Source organism: Mustela nigripes, chromosome 12 (assembly GCF_022355385.1).
Source record: "Mustela nigripes isolate SB6536 chromosome 12, MUSNIG.SB6536, whole genome shotgun sequence".
NCBI lineage: Eukaryota > Metazoa > Chordata > Mammalia > Carnivora > Mustelidae > Mustela > Mustela nigripes.
In genome coordinates, this window is record NC_081568.1 from 22766200 (window position 1) to 22784541 (window position 18342).

The 18342-nt window shown below is 34.3% G+C and overlaps 2 long non-coding RNA genes across 2 annotated transcripts in view; one reads left to right on the forward strand and one right to left on the reverse strand.

The window, feature by feature from the left end:
- Window positions 1–7098, reverse strand: part of LOC132027739 (uncharacterized) — a 39499-nt gene extending 32401 nt beyond the window's left edge. Inside the window, exon 1 of the long non-coding RNA XR_009407181.1 lies at window positions 7016–7098. This is a non-coding gene — a long non-coding RNA (uncharacterized LOC132027739). The remainder of the gene's footprint in view (window positions 1–7015) is intronic.
- Window positions 1002–14957, forward strand: LOC132027738 (uncharacterized). The gene is made up of 3 exons (XR_009407180.1): window positions 1002–1200; window positions 4945–5136; window positions 14522–14957. It is a non-coding gene; the product is annotated as an uncharacterized LOC132027738 (long non-coding RNA).
- The last annotated feature ends 3385 nt before the right edge of the window (window positions 14958–18342 follow it).

Genomic DNA, 18342 nt, shown 5'->3' on the forward strand with positions numbered 1-18342 from the left:
TATGGACTTGAAGACTAACATTCTAAATAATTCACTTCTGAACAAAGAAACTTAATCTACGATGCAGAAACGTGTCAACTTAGGAAGGAAAGTTTTATGTAAAAACATTGCAGTTTGTAAGTATGGGTAAACTTAATGTTGGAACTTCCTTTCCAATTTTATTGAAATTTGGTTTGTACTAACTGAAGAGAGATGATTCTCAGCTGTATTGTGAGAGTTTATTCTCATGTGTCACCTTTTACACCAAAATCCTTTCCAGTTCCACCTAGCTACGAAGGTGGTGGCATCCACTAACATGGAGGGTGTGAGGGTGATTTGTGTAATACGCTACACACAGTATAGCTTAGAATAACCTGTCTTTTATAAATCCTGGCAAGAAGTAAGGATATATGAAAGAGAAAATTAATAGAATAAGCCTTTCTATGTTGCTTTGTCTTTCAGTTTTAGTGAATATGTGGTATTGTATTTTTATGCTTTCGACCTTTTTATATTATCCTGCATGTCGTCACATGAGAGATCATAAACAAGGCAATGCTTCTGAAATATTGTGAATGTGATGAAGTGAACTGAAATGGGCATTTCAAATTATACTGTCTAGAGATAAGTGAAAGTCTCTTTCCACATAGCTCTAATGGTAATTGGATCACTAACCCTTGGGAAAATGCATGTTCTAAATCTCTCTTTGATATTATTTTCTGTTCTTCATATGGTTTGGGTCTAAATCACGACTCACACATCTGTGTTTTTAAGAGTCTGTTGAGAGGTCATTAAGCTTTTCTGTACCAAGCAGTAGTCCTCAGAGCTTTGTTTTCTTTGTGCATGTTATTTAGAGTTTGTATGAGTGCTGAACAACCTAAAAATCTTGAGTCTGAAGTAAACATATTTCTGGGTGGCCAACTAGTGCAGAGCAGTTCCTTGACCTTTCCTCTCATTCACTGAAGCAAATCAAAGTGTATTTCAAGTAGTGCTGCCTTAAGTCATTCTCAGAGCAAAGTCAGAGCATAAAAGTAGTTCACCCCTGAATGTCGTAAGTTGATGATTCTACTCTTGAGAAAAAAAGAAAAAAGGTAAGCAGGAGAGAGAGAGAGAAACAGAGAGAAAGGAAAGAAATGCTGTGGATGGCACTATTCTTTAATAATGTCCAAAGTCCTTGCTGACATAGCTTGTCTCATGTTGTGTGTGGAGTGACAGCTTTGCAAGGTATGTCGTTAGACTACAGCAAAATAACTCTAGTAGTTACCGTATTCTGAGAATTTGAAAACTTAATGTTATTTCTGGATATGGTTGATTGGGAATTCATTAAGTACAGAAAGAATTAGCTTTAAAGGAAAATGATATATAAAATAAGTGAGAGGTAGCATTTTCCCACAGGCAATATGGTTTTATCTTTACCCCACCTGGAAATCCTAATGTAACTTACTTCAGTATAGATTTTGATTGAAAGAAGGACCGAAGTTATTGGCTTGCCTAATCATATTGATAAATAAAGCTATATCCAAGCAGATTGAAAATGAATTCAGTTCCTAAGATCCTGGAAAGTTTTGAGATAAAGGGCATAACCTATATTGCTTTCTTTAGTAAAACTGTAACACTAATGATGTAAATACAGTTTTAAGTTCCATTAAAACCTTAGAAAAAACCTTAACATTTTTGTTAGTAATCTAAATCCATTATTACTTTTAATTCAGAGCAGAAAGTACTGTATTTATCAATTTATATTGTACTGATTATTTTAAGTATTTATTTTATCCCTACTCTTTTCTAATATTTCCTTAAACACATTATACATCTCTGAAAATTACTATGAAATATAAGGTTTAAAATTAAAATTCATACAAATTATGCCCAGTTAAAATCATTCAACTACAGAACGAATACTACAACTGCTTCCTATTGAACTCTTGAAAACTGAAGATTATCATTTTAAATAAACATTAATGTTTTAATAAATTAAAAACCCAGTTCTATCTTAAGAAAACTAGCTTATTCCTTGTGAAGTATATTTTTCTCTTATCTAAAAACACAAATGTGTTCAGTTGGTTGGGCGGTCAACTCTTGATTTTGACTTAGGTCATGTTCTCAGGGTCTTAGGTTTAAGCCCCGCCACAGCCCTCAGGTTCAGCTTGGTGTCTACTTGTTCTTCTCCCTCTGCTCCTCCCCTGGACTTTGCTCTCTCTCTCAAATAAATAAATAAACAAAATCTTTCTTAAACACCCACAAATGTTTTCCACCTTTATGACATAGATTCACAAAGACTAATCATGTGGTTGACCACATTACTGGTCCTGATTTTTCACCCTTGTCTGGGTTCATGCCCATTGATTCATGACTTTTCACTTCCACTAAAGACGTGCTTGAGAGTCAATATTTCCCCTGGCTTTTGAATTTTTTTTTTCCATGCGACTTGGATAAGGTGAAACTGATCATCAGATTTACGTATAAATCTGATATATTATATTATATATGGTGCAATTTATAATATATAACCCGATATAATTTATCAGATTATAAATTTAGAATTAGTGAAAAGGTCCAAGGCAAATATGGGCATTGTGCCTATCTCTGAAAGAAATCATAGTTGATTAACTGACAGTAATAGTTTTGAAGTACAGAATGAAAATATTATACAGGGAAAAATTGACTAATTATATAATAAAAAATCAATGACTTAGAAAATAAGCATCAGTCATCTAACATGCACAATAGGAATTCTAGAAAGAAGAGACTTTAAAAAGTAATGAGAGTTAAATCTATTAAGACTATTCAAAAATTTACCATGGTACAATGTGTAGACAATAGATGCATTCTTTTAAGTGCCTACACTTTGGAGATAGATACAACATGAGAATAAGAAGGAAATTAAATGCTATAAAATTCTGTTTGAATAACTTTAATGTAAATGTTCAAAATAAAAGTTTCAAGTAATGTATTCATAACTCACAAATAAGTCACTTGTATTTCCATGTGTTCATTATTGTGATTTTTATACATGAAGAAACTGAATTTCAGTAAAATATTTTGTGGAAATGTTATTTAAACAAATTATGCACAGTTATATAAAGAACATTATTAAAACTGTCTCATCTCACGTATTTTCAATATTGTGCTTTTTTCAGATTTTATAACCTTTATGAAATATTATGGAAATATCCTAATTTTATTGTTATATATCTTGATTTTTCCATTATAAGCATCTTTAGAATGTCATTTGTATTTTTTATCTTTCATAGATGCAACAAATATAGCTATTCACAGTTTATATTTTGTTTCTTCAGTTTTAAAAAAATATTTAATTTATTTGAGAAAGAGAGAGAACATGAGCACAAGCTGAAAGAGGCAGAGGGAGAAGCAGGTTCCCCACTGAGCAAGGAGCTCAACACAGGGCTCATCCCATAACCCTAGGATCATGATCTGAGCTGAAGACAGACACTTACTTAACCAACTGAGCTACATAGGCATCCCCCAATTTATAGTTCAAAAAACTGATAATGATGAAATTATATTGGAAGTAAGAACTCAATAAGGCTATATTTGGGGGTTTAACATGCTGAATCTAAAAGTAAGCAACATCTGTCAAAAGCTTTTCAGGTTTTCTTTTAGCTGCTTCAGATATATCTGCTTTGTTCTCTATATTGTCTTCTAGGAAAGCAAGGCTTCTCACCATCTGTTTCAATCCTGCCCATCTTGCCTCTATAGTATTCATAGATTCCAGAACGCATCATATAACTCTTCTCTAAATATGGATCCTCAATGAACTGAACCTCCTGATACTCATGGCCTTATGTGGCTTTCTTTCTGCTGAATCTGGGCTGGAGTGATGTTTTAAAATAATATAGAGGAAACTGACATTCATTTCAATTGCTGTTATATAGTAATGGAAAGTTGAAAACACTGTCATCTGTATAATGGGAAAAGTAAGAATATAAAAATAGATTCATGGATTTAACTAAGGATTTGCCAGGCAAAATGTTGAAAATGTCAACTCTATATAATATATAATGTAGAATCTATAATATGCAATGTGTATTATACAAGAAATAGTGCAATATATAAAGAATAATAAATATATCATACACCATATATAATAGACAATACATCTATAAATATACACATTTTCACATTTATAGATGTATATACATATATACATACAAGAACATGTATATCTAATTTTGAACTTTTAGTTACATCAGAAAAATATGTCTATTTGCTTAATCTTCTGTTAGGTTTTCCGTTTCATGCAGCAAACCTCATTCTTCCATGATAAAACTGTCGAAAGATTATTCCTTGCTGTATTAAGTGAAAGCTCACTAATACATATTCATAAGTTCACTACTACATATATCTCCAACCATAGGTTTCAAAATTCTACAGCTGATTTTCTAACCAATCCACTTTCTAAATTATATAGCAATAGAAAATCAGCATGTGGGGTGCCTCTGAGTGACTCACTGGGTTAAAGCCTCTGCCTTGGGCTCAGGTCATGATCCCAGGGTCTGGGATCGAGCTCCACATTGGGCTCTCTGCTTGGTGGGGAGCCTGCTTCCCGCCACCCCCTCTGCCTGCCTCTCTGCCTACTTGTGAGCTCTGCCTGTCCAATAAATAAATAAAAATCTTAAAAAAAAAAAAAAAGGAAGAAAGAAAATCAGCATGCTCCTTTAAAGGTATTATTTTCTTTAGATAAGTTTAGAAAACTCTGATTTCATATTCCTCTGGAAATGCAGAATAAATATTGGTACATAGAATCTGGGAAGTTTTCAGTAAAGACACCTGAATGCTTTCAGCTATATGTTTTCTAAATGTATTTGACTACATAATTCTTATTCAAGTGTAACCCTTTGTTTCAATACTCAGTATCAACATAATAGGAGAAATGTTTTGTAAAATGTTGTGTCTAAGTGCATGAAATTTCTCACAGTCTCCTAAACATGCTTTTTCTCTTCACAGATTTTTTGAGTGTCATTGCTCCATCGGAATGCCCATTTTTACTTGTCCACACCTGGCACACTGCTCCTCATCCTAAACAAACTTGTCCTGGTGAAGACATAGGATTGAGTCTATCCTCAAGAGCCAAGCCTAATTTTACAAATAATCTTGGAATTGTTTTAGAAACGGATTTTCTGGTGGACATTACATAAGGTACATAAAAGCGGATTACAATTCAAAATTCCTAAAACTATACGGGACTAAGCAAGGAATTTGAAATTTTACTCAAAGTATATTAGTACAAGGTATGTTTGTGTGAGTGTGTGTGTATGTGTGTGTTAACACACATATGTAAACATGCACACAAACACAAAGTTAAGCTTTGTTTTATACTTTTTCTTCAGACTTTTCAATCCCAAACAGATAGATACATAGTTTATTAATAGTAACCTGAACAATCTTATCACTAGACCAATTAGACCACATGAATTCTGCCTTAGATGAATGTTCACTCCAGATGATTATTCAATGTGTCTTGATAGTAAAATGTTACTTCTTGTGTTTTTGTGGTAGAAAAAAAAATTGTTACCATGTCATATTTGATTTTCAACCTGAGGTAAGCTGATACAATTAAACACACTACATGGTCTTTACGCAGAAAACTTCTTATTCAAATGTGACCAAACAGGAAATATTTTAGTCTTCACACTACGTTATATTGTGGCTAAGTATGAGAAATAAGATTAATCTCATAATTAGAAGAAGAAAATTATAGGCTTCTTCTAAGGAAGAAGCAAATGGATATATGGGAAGTTACTTATTTTAGAAATATCCCAAAGTTGGGACTTCAGTGGCTCTGTTGGTTAAGCACCTGACTCAATCTCAGCTCAGGTCTTGATCTCAGCATTGTGAATTCAAGCTCTGCATTGGAATCTACTAGTTATTGTATTAAAAACTATCCTGACACTTCTCATATTTACCTAACAAAGATATTTAGAATTTTTTGTTCCACTTTTATATACAACTTACATATACTGTTCTGATTTGATTAATAATTTATTCCATATGTTGATCATTTGTAAGATATCTTGCCACAGTAAGTAAACAGTTCAGAATATACACACACACAAGTAGGTGGACTCATATGAGAAATGATCAATTAGTGTTTTACTCAATTCTATCCAAGTATGGAACAGAGTATACCTAGAAGTAATTAGGTTGTGAAACATTGTTGCTTGTCTAATCTTTGTTTTACACATTCTTATAGATTAATAATCTCTACATGGTGAGCTGTACGATTCTATATATGAAACATTTGTTATAACATTGGATTCATTTGTGATTTTTCTAGAAAGATAATTGATACATTATCCAGATAACTGAAAATCTTGGGCTTACCTTGTTTAGAATCAACTGGTTGTGTAATTCTATATTATGTAATCCATGGGTATTTATTTATAGCTGTGTGCACTGACAGTGCTATTTTACTAAGTATATGAATCCCAGAGAAATTATGTATCTTGTCAAAAGTAACATTGCTAATAACTCTGAATTCAATATTGGACTACATTTCTGCCATAAATGTAATCTAGTATAATCTTAACTCATGTGCTCTGCTTTTTAAAATAAGTCACAAAATATAATATATTGAAATTAGTACCATATCATTAATAATTATAACAATTACTACTGTAATTTTACCATGTGAAGACATTGTATTAAGTAATTTATACATAGTATCTGCAACCCATTTGTGTACCCTGGAATTCAATTTTCATGAAAAAAGGAACCAACGCTGAGCCTTCTCCAGAGGATTAACAGTTGGTAACAAGTAGAACTGAGCTGAATTCTAGTATCTGTAGCCTTTGTTCTATTTCATATCAAATTTCATTTTCTAATGATTATCTCTTTATTTACTGTAGAGAAAGGAAACATTTTTCAGTTCTGCTGAAATAATCAGAATGAGTTTCTATTAACATGCTTTATTCTTTATGTTGCTATTTGTTATTCAGTTCACATTTACCCTATATAAATATGATATCTGGCACAGAAGACAATTTTTTATAGGTCTGTACATTTCTAGTTTTCTTACCTTTTCCAATTGCTTTGTCTTTCCCATTTATTTTCGGCTCTTTCTATATCTGTCTCAGTCTAACTCTTGTTGTCATTTGCCTGCCCTTGTTCTCACCTTCTGGCTCTTCCCTTCGTGTTCTCTATTTTGCTTGGATTTATAGATTAAACATTTACATGTTTACATGACTCTTTCCCTTTCGGGGTGAACAACTTAATATCCTATAATAATGGACATTACAACAAGCAGTCATGATTTACAGAAACATAATACAATCTAGAGATTGTGGTTTTATATCTCAGGTCTCACATCAAAATATATACTTAGCAAAGAGGGTTATGTAAATAAATAGTAGTAAGAGCAGGATTCCTGGTCTCTCTTCCTTCAGTCCAAAACCCAGAAATTTTGGAGGGGAATATGAGGCCTGAAGGTGAGCTAAAATTCAGAAATAAACAAATGAGAGCAAGAGTGGGGAGGTGGAGGACTGGCCGAGGAGGATGAAAGAGTTGATTCTGCTGGTAATCGGGGTATTAGTGAATTTATAGTCACTGCAGAGAAAAATTTTTTTTTGTGGGGCAGCTAATGTCTGGATCATTTCTATTTGGTAGGCAAATTCCTCTAGGTTTCCAAATACATTACAGCCCACTCTGAATGCTGGACAAACTACTCACCACCATTGATCAAAGCTGACTTTGAGGGCGTCCTTCAGGTGCCTCCGACAACGATTTGAAACAAGTGCCACATCCTGGTTCCCTTGTGTTTCTTATGGCTGCTAGTGAACATCAATAATATGAATTCCATTTTAATTTTTCTGTAAGGGATCTTATTTATAGGGCAATTTCCAGTGCGATGTCTTGTCTCTATGAAATGATTGCCAACTCAGGCAGCCGTTAAAGTTTACTGCTTAGGCCTTCCTTCAAGGTACAATATGGATATTACTTTCAAAAGTAATTTGGAATACAGAGTGAGAAGAGTGTGTTAACTCTTTGCAAACACCCAAACTTAGGGAAATTCTTGCCTTTTGAAATGATGTGGTGCTTTTCTAAGGGAACAGAAAATGCGGCATTAAAACTTACTTATTACTTACCTATGTATAAATTAATGATGTCCCACTTTCAAGCGAGCATTACCTCACAGAATTTCGGTTGTTAATTGAAGGAATTGATCATTTTACTTCAGTCCAGCTTTCATGCCAGTACTGTAACCCGCACCCACACACTGTGATAAACTACGTAAGCTGTCATATTTTTATGTGCTCTCTCTTCTTGAGCAGCGGCATATTTCCCTTCAGCAGCCTGTCTCCACACTCCTACACACAATTAAATAATGAGATTCTGCAGCTATAACCTAGTTAAAGGTTCTATTCAGAATGGAACCTGATCTTTCAGAGTTCAAATCTGCTCATCTAAAGCTTCAGGGAAGTATTGCTACGTCGAACTAATTCCTAAGTACAATTTTACCCGGATGTTGTATTGTTGTCTCTGCATTCCTCTTTTTCCCTATTACCATTAGGTGATTGATGGAAATATAGTCTTAGAATGACGGTGTGGTGGAGGGAGTTTTATCTTGTCCATTTCTAGATGCAGAAAGGACTTCTCTAGCCCTTGGACTTAGAAGGGAAGAAATTTCACACTGAGGCCAGTTTAACTGTTAGATCCATATCAATAGAGTTAGACCCATTTCAATCTTTGTTCTATTAAACCGAATCCCCCATCATGCTAACATCATATTCTGTGATGCTTGTTCTGACCTTTTGAATTGTAGGCTGAATGCAATGATCATTTTATATCATAGTTTTTTTTAATTTATTTTTTACTCTTCTAAAAGATTTTATTTATTTATTTGACACAGAGACATCACAAATAGGCAGAGAGGCAGACAGAGGGAGAGGGGGAAGCAGGCTCCCTACTGAGCAGAGAGCCCAATGCGGGGCTCGATTCTGGGACCCTGAGACCATGACCTGAACCAAAGGCAGAGGCTTAACCCACGGAGCCACCCAGGCGCCCCGTCATAGTTTTTTTTTTTTTTTTAAGATGTCTAGGGGTGCCTGGGTGGCTCCGTGGGTTAAAGCTTCTGCCTTTGGCTCAGGTCATGATCCCAGAGTCCTGGGATCAAGCCCCGCATCAGGCTCTCTGTTCTGCGGGAAGCCTGCTTCCTCCTCTCTCTCTCTTTCTCTGCCTGCCTCTCTGCCTACTTGTGATTTTTCTCTGTCAAATAAATAAAATATTTAAAAAAAAAAAGATGTCTAGAATATGAAAACATTTCCACTTAATTATCTCTGGACCATGTCTGTCATCTTACCAACCATTCCTCATGGGCCATTCAGATTCTTCCCAGTGTGTTTGCCCTCTTCTGTATATTTTACCTAGCCAAATATTTATTCTAAAGTGAATTGTCCTTATTGTGGAAAAGCATCCTAATGTGGCCAAACCACAGCTACTTCTATTGTCAAGAGCTTCTGTAAAAAGCTTTATTAATACAGAGACTCCACTTCTCTTTCAAAAAATCTTTTCCTTACAATATCACTTCAAATAAAGTCTGTAATGTTTCTAGTTTTCAAGTTCCTTTGTCCATTCATTATAGTTTTGATCTTCCCAGAATGAAGATAATTTTCTTTCACTTTGATGCCAACTTGACTAGTTTGTATTGTTTATCATATTTAAATTTATTCTAATTAGCTGTCATCTAAATGTTTGGTAACTAAACATTTTTAAATCTATTTTCAAAGAATTGAAGGTAATTTAGACTATGACAAAGAAAGAGCTTTATAAGTCAACTCAGAATCACCCAAGATGCTACAACAATGAGTACAAGATAAAAACCCCAAATAGTACTTTCCTTATTCAGTTCTGATGCCTCCATTTTATCTGCAAGGTTAATTTAGTACATTTAATTCAGATTATTAATAGAGGATATGGAATTTCTAATCAATTTTGATATACGGAGAATACCACAAATTTGTGAATATTCTTATTACTAGAAGTCTATATACTCTACCTCCCTAAAATATAAACAATAAAAACAGCAAGAGGGGTACAATTCCTAAGGATATTACTAAAAATTAGCCTACTGGACAGTACTAAAATTCATAGTTATCAGCTTTTATTTGGAGTAATAGATTATACTGTGGTTAAATCCTAGTATTTAGACATACTGGTCAGATATGTATATTGAGTTCCTCCTCCGTAAAAGGCAGAATAGTAGGCATAGCAGTTACATCAACGAACATGAGAGAGAAAGACACTTTGTCTCTTTATTAAGGCTTTGAAGAACAGAAGATGGAGTAGACATGCCTATACATATTTCTTTAAAAAGGCTAGTTGAGAAATATATCCCTCTGTAACTTATATTTCATCTCTCATTTGATATATCAAGAAGGAAAAAAAGTCAAGTAAATATCTGTGGAATGAAATTTTCAGAAAAAAAAAAAAAGAGGTCTAAAAATAAAAATTTATTTTCTCAAGAAGAGAAGATGCAGTACAAAGGACCTGAGAAACAAAAAGAGTGGTGTTGGGAAGTGCAGAGTTGGTAGTAAATCAGGGCAGATAATAAGGCAAAGCACAGGTCACGTAAGAATTTGTAGACATGGTTAGAAGTTAGAAAGTTTTATGTTTACAATGGGAAGTTTTAAATATAATACAACCTGATGTTATTCAAGCCTCTAAAAGATCATTCTGGCTATTCTAGAGTAGATAGTTTGTAGAGTACCAAGGAGAGAGGCATGGAGACCTGATAGGATATCATATCTGGAATCTGGATGTCAATGGCTTGCAAAGATTTGCAGTGGTATAAGCAGTAAGGTTTAGATCTTTTTGAAAATAGATTTGAGAGGACTTTCTATTGAATTGGATGTAGAGTGTAAGGGCAAGATGCGTCACCGATGAGTCTAAGATTTGTGGTCTCAGTGGATAGATCATGATCTATTTATCAATAAATTGTTTTGTTTATTTAAGGTGAGGTGCTATATTAATAATATGATGTAGATAATATTGTCATTATTTTGGCTATATTGTATCAAATACACCTTTTTGTGTTGGTTCTTAGGCAATGCAGTACACGTCTTCCACTTTAAAATATACAAGAGCCAAAACTTCAATTTCCCTAGCTAACTTGTGACAGTAGTGTGGGGAGACGACTAATGCTCTTGCAATCAGGAGCACATATTCTTGATTTTGACTCAAGAGATTATAATAAGAGAGTTTCTAGCATTAGCAGATTATCCTCTCTGGCACCGGTGGCAGCTGTATTGTGTTTAAGTTCCTTAAGTGACAGTAAAAGTAGTGTTGGGGCAGCTTCCAGGACAAGGGGCTAATTGTATTCAGAGTGCATTAATAGTGGTACAAGTGTCAATATTTAAATTCTGACAAGGTTAGTTTGTATAATTTAAGTTTAATCTAAGGTTAGTTTGGTTAATTTACTAGACACTACTTCAGTGGTTTTTCTGTTAAACCAGTCCTGTGGCAGGATTTGGGGTATGATCCCAAATCATGTATCTTCTAAGAATGTTTCTCTAAGTATCCCAACACTTTTGTGAATTACTCAAGATCTTATTTTTTTCCCCTCTCATGCTTTGATTTACTAGAAACTACTTCAGTGCTTACAATTAAGAACTCTCAAAATATAAAAATTGGAATTAGAAGTTAAAGGTCCTAAGGCAAGTGAAGGGAATCTGTAATTTGTTATCTGCTTGTATTGTCAGCAGGGGCAGTGATAATCAGCTAGTACACTATGGAATAGCTATGTGGAGTTGAACCCTAATGATTTCAATAAACACTAAGTGAACCTATAAATTGAACTAATACTGCAATTAATTTGCTGAATCAAATTTTTAAAGATTTTTCTTAGCACTGTGACTATAACCAACAATAGAGATTTTAGTGAAGTCATAGAAAGACCCATATATATGACCGTGTGTGTGAGTGTCTGTGTGTGTGTGTGTGTGTGTGTAAAGAGAGGAGGGGGGGGTGTTCTATGTAATATCCTTGTATTTATTTCATAATGAGCCTCTCTTAACAGCAAGTACACGTATACCTCTTCTGTTTCATGAGGATTTTCTTAAATTGTTAAAAAAGAAAAAACTGGGGTGCCTGGGTGGCTCAATGGGTTAAGCCTCTGCCTTTGGCTCAGGTCATAATCCCAGGGTCCTAGGATCAAGACCTACATCGGGCTGTCTGCTAGGCAGAGAGCCTGCTTCCCCCTCTCCCTCTGCCTGCCTCTCTGCCTACTTGTGATCTCTCTCTCTGTCAAATAAATAAATAAAATCTTTAAAAAACCAAAAACCAAAACCAAAACAAAACAGAAATGACCTGGCACAAGGGAGCTCTTTTCAAAGAAAAAACAATTCTCTAATGCTTGTATCTCCAAATATACTTGTTTGAAAACTGCGATTCAAATGAAGCTTTGTCATTGGAAAAAATGAACAAGAGTATTTTTTTAAAGGTTTTATTTATTTATTTGACAGACAGAGATCACAAGCAGGCAGAGAGGCAGGAAGGGAAGTAGGCCCCCTGCTGGGCAGAGAGCCTGATGCGGGGCTCCATCCCAGGACCTTGGGATCATAACCTGAGCTGAAGGCAGAGGCTTTCACCCACTGAGCCACCCGGTTCCTTAACAAGAATATTTTAAAACTAGAGATCTATCTATCTATTATCTATTATCTTCCACTTGATTTCTATAATTTACATGGAACCTTCAAGATTAAGAACCTTAGTCCATAATCTAATTCCCTGATTTGAGTTTTTAAAAAACATATAATCTTCAAAGAACAGTTAGTAACTTGAGGAAGGACCTTAGGATAGTATAACAAATAAAATAAAATTCCTTCCTATTAGTTTGCTAGGACTTTCACAGCAAAGTTCCATAGACTCAATGACTTCTATAAAATGATAAATCCAATACAATACTGGGTCCAGAGTGAATAATACATTTTAATGACAAGAACTTCAAATATATTGAATGAAATTATTTACGCATTCTTTTTTACTATGCTTGTTTGGTCAGCACAAAGGTAATGAGATTTTGGAAAACAGCACTATGACCTGTATTTTAAATCGAGTCTTCCTTTTTTTTTTTTTTAATAAATAAAGTTTTATTGGAACATAACAACTATATTTAGTTTCCATATTGTCTATTTCTGCTCTCACACTACAATAGCAGACATGAGTTACATGGATAGATTTCTTATGCTTACAAAGCCTAAAATATTTAGTGGTTGGCCCTACATAGAAAAAGTTTGCTAATCCCTATATAAGTCAAGCAAGTAATATGTGAGATATGGATTAACAGCATTTTTTTTAACATTAGTTAATGGCTTGCTGACATTATCAGGGCTTATAAGGAATAACTTTGGAGAATTTAAGACAAAACGGTTTGTGAAATTATCTCTCAGATTAGGTCAAAATATAAGTCTCATGAGACTTGCCAAAAATCCTAAGAAATAAGATCCCAAAAATCAATTAGACTAGATGAGTTACCTTGTAATTATCAGACAACTCATTTCTAGCTATCTAGTCCTTGTTCAATGGTTGTTTCTTTGACAATGAATAAAGACTAGGATCTTCTTCTTAGCCAAGTTAGCATATACAGTGAGTGTAATCTAACCTTGCAGAGGTGGACTTCTCTCTGGATTCCCTGAGAAAGTACAATACTATGGGGGAGCTCAGAAACCATGTAATAATTGTATAAATTACATAGAAGTTCTAGCGTGGTTTTGACAGTATACACTTAACAGTTTGTAGTTGTTTTCTCTTTAGCGAGTGCTACTCTCAGAACCCTCTAAGTTTGTTTCATGAAATCATTTTATCACTGATATTTTATAAAACAGTGTTGCATCTGACCAAAGAAATTTACATGAAAAACAGGGCAATAAGCTAATTGTCATGGAATTTATTTGCATTACACAACCTAGAAGCAGCAAGCATTCTAGAACCTTTTTTGTTTAAACTTTTAAAATTTTTTTCAAAATTTATTTTCAGTGTAACAGTATTCATTGTTTTTGCACCACACCCAGTGCTCCATGCAATCCGTGCCCTCTCTAATACCCACCACCTGGTTCCCCCAACCGCCCCCCCCCGGCCCCTTCAAACCCCTCAGATTGTTTTTCAGAGTCCATAGTCTCTCATGGTTCACCTCCCCTTCCAATTTCCCTCAGCTCCCTTCTCCTCTTTAACTCCCCTCTTAAACCTAGTTGTGGTGGAGAGAAAACCTGAGTTTGCAGTTCTATCCATATCAATTTCTTTCTTTTCTTTTTTTTTTAATTTTTTTATTTTCATTGAAAGAATACATGATGTGGGAACCAGAAGAGAAAAGAAAAATGGAGCTTTCTGAACATTGCACAAGATGATTTCAGTGGAAATTCTTTTCTGAAAATTATAATTTCTGAGGACAGAAGTTCCCATTTTTGGACTTAGCATGGGGCTTATGAACTAGAAACCGAGGTTATATTGCTGGACATTTTTTGCTTGTTTCTCTTTCTCACTCTTTCACTCTTTCATTTTTTTATTTCTTTCTTTCCTTTTTATTCTTTAGGGAGAACAGGCAAAGGCAATAAAAGAAATGGAGTATGATTTTGGCTGAAATAATCCATTCTGGCTTTCAAGGAGAAGTGTGGTTGCTATTGCAGAAGGAAGAAAAAAAATGTATGAATGGACTTCAAGAGATTGCCTCTGTATATCTTAGTACAGCCTGTCTAGTAGTAAAAGTTTAAAAAAAAATTTCTAAAGGAAGAGAAATAGAAGGTTTACAATCCTCCAAATATAAGTTTTAATCATATTATTTGATAAAGAAGGATGACTGTCTAATGAACAAACTAAAATTAAAGGAAATATGGAATAAATAGTGGAGAAAGACAATTATAAAATATAGATTCGTTACCAGTAGAGAATATTAGAATTCATGAAGTTTTTTTGTGTGTGTGTTTTTCTTTGTAGAGTTCAAAAAAATCTGTGTTGTGTATATCAAATAATATTTTCTTATCTCTTATCTATCAATTCTATATATATATATGTATATATATATACATATATATGGCATTAGAGATAATGAAATTATAACTTAATTATAATGAAATTATAACTTAATCCATAGTTAGAGAATTTTTAAGATGAATTGTGACAGAACTAGAGAAACAATATGGATTACTAGGATAAACTATATGTTCAGTGGAGTGCATTAAATGATATGAGTTTGTATTTTTAAATTTGTATTTGTATTTTGGAGTATTAAAGAATGTGTGTCTAATATTATGAAACATATATGAATTATGTTAGGTAAGAACCATTTTTATTTGTAAAGATGAGAAGAAGTGTGTATGTTTCCATTGGAAAGTCAATAGTGTGAAATATACTGCTTGCTTTCTCCCTCTTCCTTTTCTTGTTTCTCTTATTTTTATTTTTCCGAGGTTTGTTTGTTTGTTTGTTTGTTTGTTTTCCTCATGCCCAGTTGCAATGCTTGGAAGAAGCCTTACTTTATTAATCTAAATAGGGGGCAGAGCTTCCTTCTCACAATAGAAGCAGATCAATCCAGGTAGACACTTTTTCAAATGACTTAAAAACGAGTAGGGACACCTGGCTTACTAAACTCTGGCAATCAGGTGTTCTTAATCAAGGTTTCAATTAAAAAAAAAGGGGGCACAAAGATTCTCGGACTACATAAATTTTATTCTCACATCATTGGCAGTACTAGTTTCAGGGGTGGCTAGGTGGGTTAAAGCCTCTGCCTTTGGCTCAGGTCATGATCCCGGGGTCCTGGATTGAGCCCTGCATGGGGCTCTTTGCTCAGCAGGGAGCCTGCTTCCTCCTCTCTCTCTGCCTGCCTCTCTGCCTATTTGTGATCTCTGTCTGTCAAATAAAGAAATAAAATCTTAAAAAAAAAATTCAGCTTATGAAATAAGAGTGTTTTTGAAAAAAAAAGCATCTATAAATGGTTTTGGATTCTTTTCAGCTACTGCTTCCTCCCCAATTATTTCACACTTTTTCACATTACACCTCTTTTATCAGGGCTTACTAAATTTTAACTATCATCATTACATCAACAAGTTATAAAAAAGTTACATACATTTATGTGGGTAGCTTAACTGTAAATAATGACACATGTATAGATTGGTATAGTTTATCAGCAGATCTCTATGAATAAACATGACTATTTCACCTCCAAAAAGATAATTATCAAATTTAAATATTTTTTATAAAGTTCACCCCCCCCAAGCTTATAATACACAAATAAAAGTATCTAATACATTCTTTTTGAATGACATGGTGTAATGAACTGTTCGCTGGGAATACATTATGTGCTGCCACTGTTTTTCATGTGCTTGTTGGCAGAATATATCAGCAGACTCTCCCTCTTGCTCCCCCAACAATGATATAGAGAGGGAAACAGCCATCTTGTTGTCTCATCACACCAAGATTCTATGAAATAGTTTCTGAAAGTTGTTGACTGTATGGGGTAAAGCACTTTCACCTTTTCAAGTCATGTTGTGTCTTTTTTGAGAAATGAAATAGCATAAAACTGAGTAGTACATTCACAAACTACAATTGTGGAGGTACAGGGTACTTCAGAAAATCTTGTCATCTGAAAATTATTTCTAACATTTTTCTCCAGCTTTTCTTTCAATGTATGCATACAACTAATATGGAGCATTTCAATTGCAAATGCTTACAATTTCCTCAGAATAAGAATAGATAAAAATGTAAGAATGAAAGCATATTGCAGAAGAACATTGGCCTCAGTACACTGCAGATATTTTGAGTTGAAATCATTTTCATTAAATAAATGAGGAAGATGTGGTAACATATATTAAAATATGAAGCAAAAATAAATCCTCATTCACGCAACTGGAAAGGACTTGATCATGCTGAAAGATTGTATAATAATGCAAATACATTGTGAAAAAAAATTAAAAACGGGATAAACCTACTATCTGGGTGATCAGGGTACAAATTTTTTCATAAATAGAACGTTTTAAATCATCTTAAAGTGACCAATATGTGTGCCTGGGTGGCTCAGTTGAGTTGATTAAGCACCTGCCTTCAGCTTAGTTCATGATCCCAGGGTCCTTGTTCAGGCTCCCTGCTCAGTGGGGAGTCTGCTTCTCACTCTGTCCCTCACCCACACCACTCATGATCTCTCTCTTTCTCTCTCCTTCTCCCTCTCTCGCAAATTAAATAAATACAATCTTTAAAAAAAGTGACTGATAGGGGCGCCTGGGTGGCTCAGTGGGTTAAAGCCTCTGCCTTCGGCTCAGGTCATGATCCCAGGGTCTCTGCTCGGCAGGGAGCCTGCTTCCTCCTCTCTCTCTGCCTGCCTCTCAGCCTACTTGTAATCTCTGCCTGTCAAATAAATAAATAAATTAAAAAAAAAAAAGTGACTGATACAGCTGTTTGAGTTAGACTGACAAGCATAAAAACCAATGGAATACCAATTCTTAAAACCTAAGGCTATGTCTACTTTACAACCTTAAGACCATTTCAATTAATATGTGAGAGCAAAGTTCAATAAGTAATATAAGTATTTCTTGTGACCATATATTTCCTGAAAATAGAAGTTTTATTATAATTAAATTGAAAAACATATGAATATGTAGGTATGCATATATTTATATACAATTTTAATGTAACAATATATTAAATAAGTATTTTTTTATTCAAATCTTCAAAACCAAAACTGTGTGGCAAATGTTCTTAATTTAATCTATTGACAACCTCTGACATACCTTTAAATTTTGACAGTCTATTCTTTTTACATTTCTCAGTATTTTGTTACTCCTTCCTAACATGTGTGAACCTTACGTTTTATCTGTCTTCCCAAAAAAGTAACAAATGAAAACAACAAAATAACAACAAAAAAACAGGTTTTCAACCCTCTTTCCTTCTAGTAATATCCTATCCCTTAGCTTCCTCTTAAATCTAGAAAGAATTGTATATGTCTGAGTAATTTCCCATCGTATTTCTTTATACCACATCTTCTTTTTTCTTTTAAAAATTTTTATTTATTTATTTGACAGACAGAGATCACAAGTAGGCAGAAAGGCAGGCAGAGAGAGCAAAGAAGCAGACTCTCTGCTGGCAGGGAGCCAGATGTGGGGCTCTATCCCAGGACCCTGAGATCATGACCTGAGCCAAAGGCAGAGGCTTAACCCACTGAGCCACCCAGGTGCCCCATACCACATCTTCTTTATTCATTCATCTGTTGATGGACATCTAGGCTCTTTCCATAAATTGACTATTGTGGATGTTTCTGCTATAAACACTGGGTCCAGGTGCCCCTTCCGATCACTAGGTTTGTACCCTTTGGGTTAATACCTGACAATGCAATTGCTGGGTGGTAGAGTAGAACTATATTTAACTTTT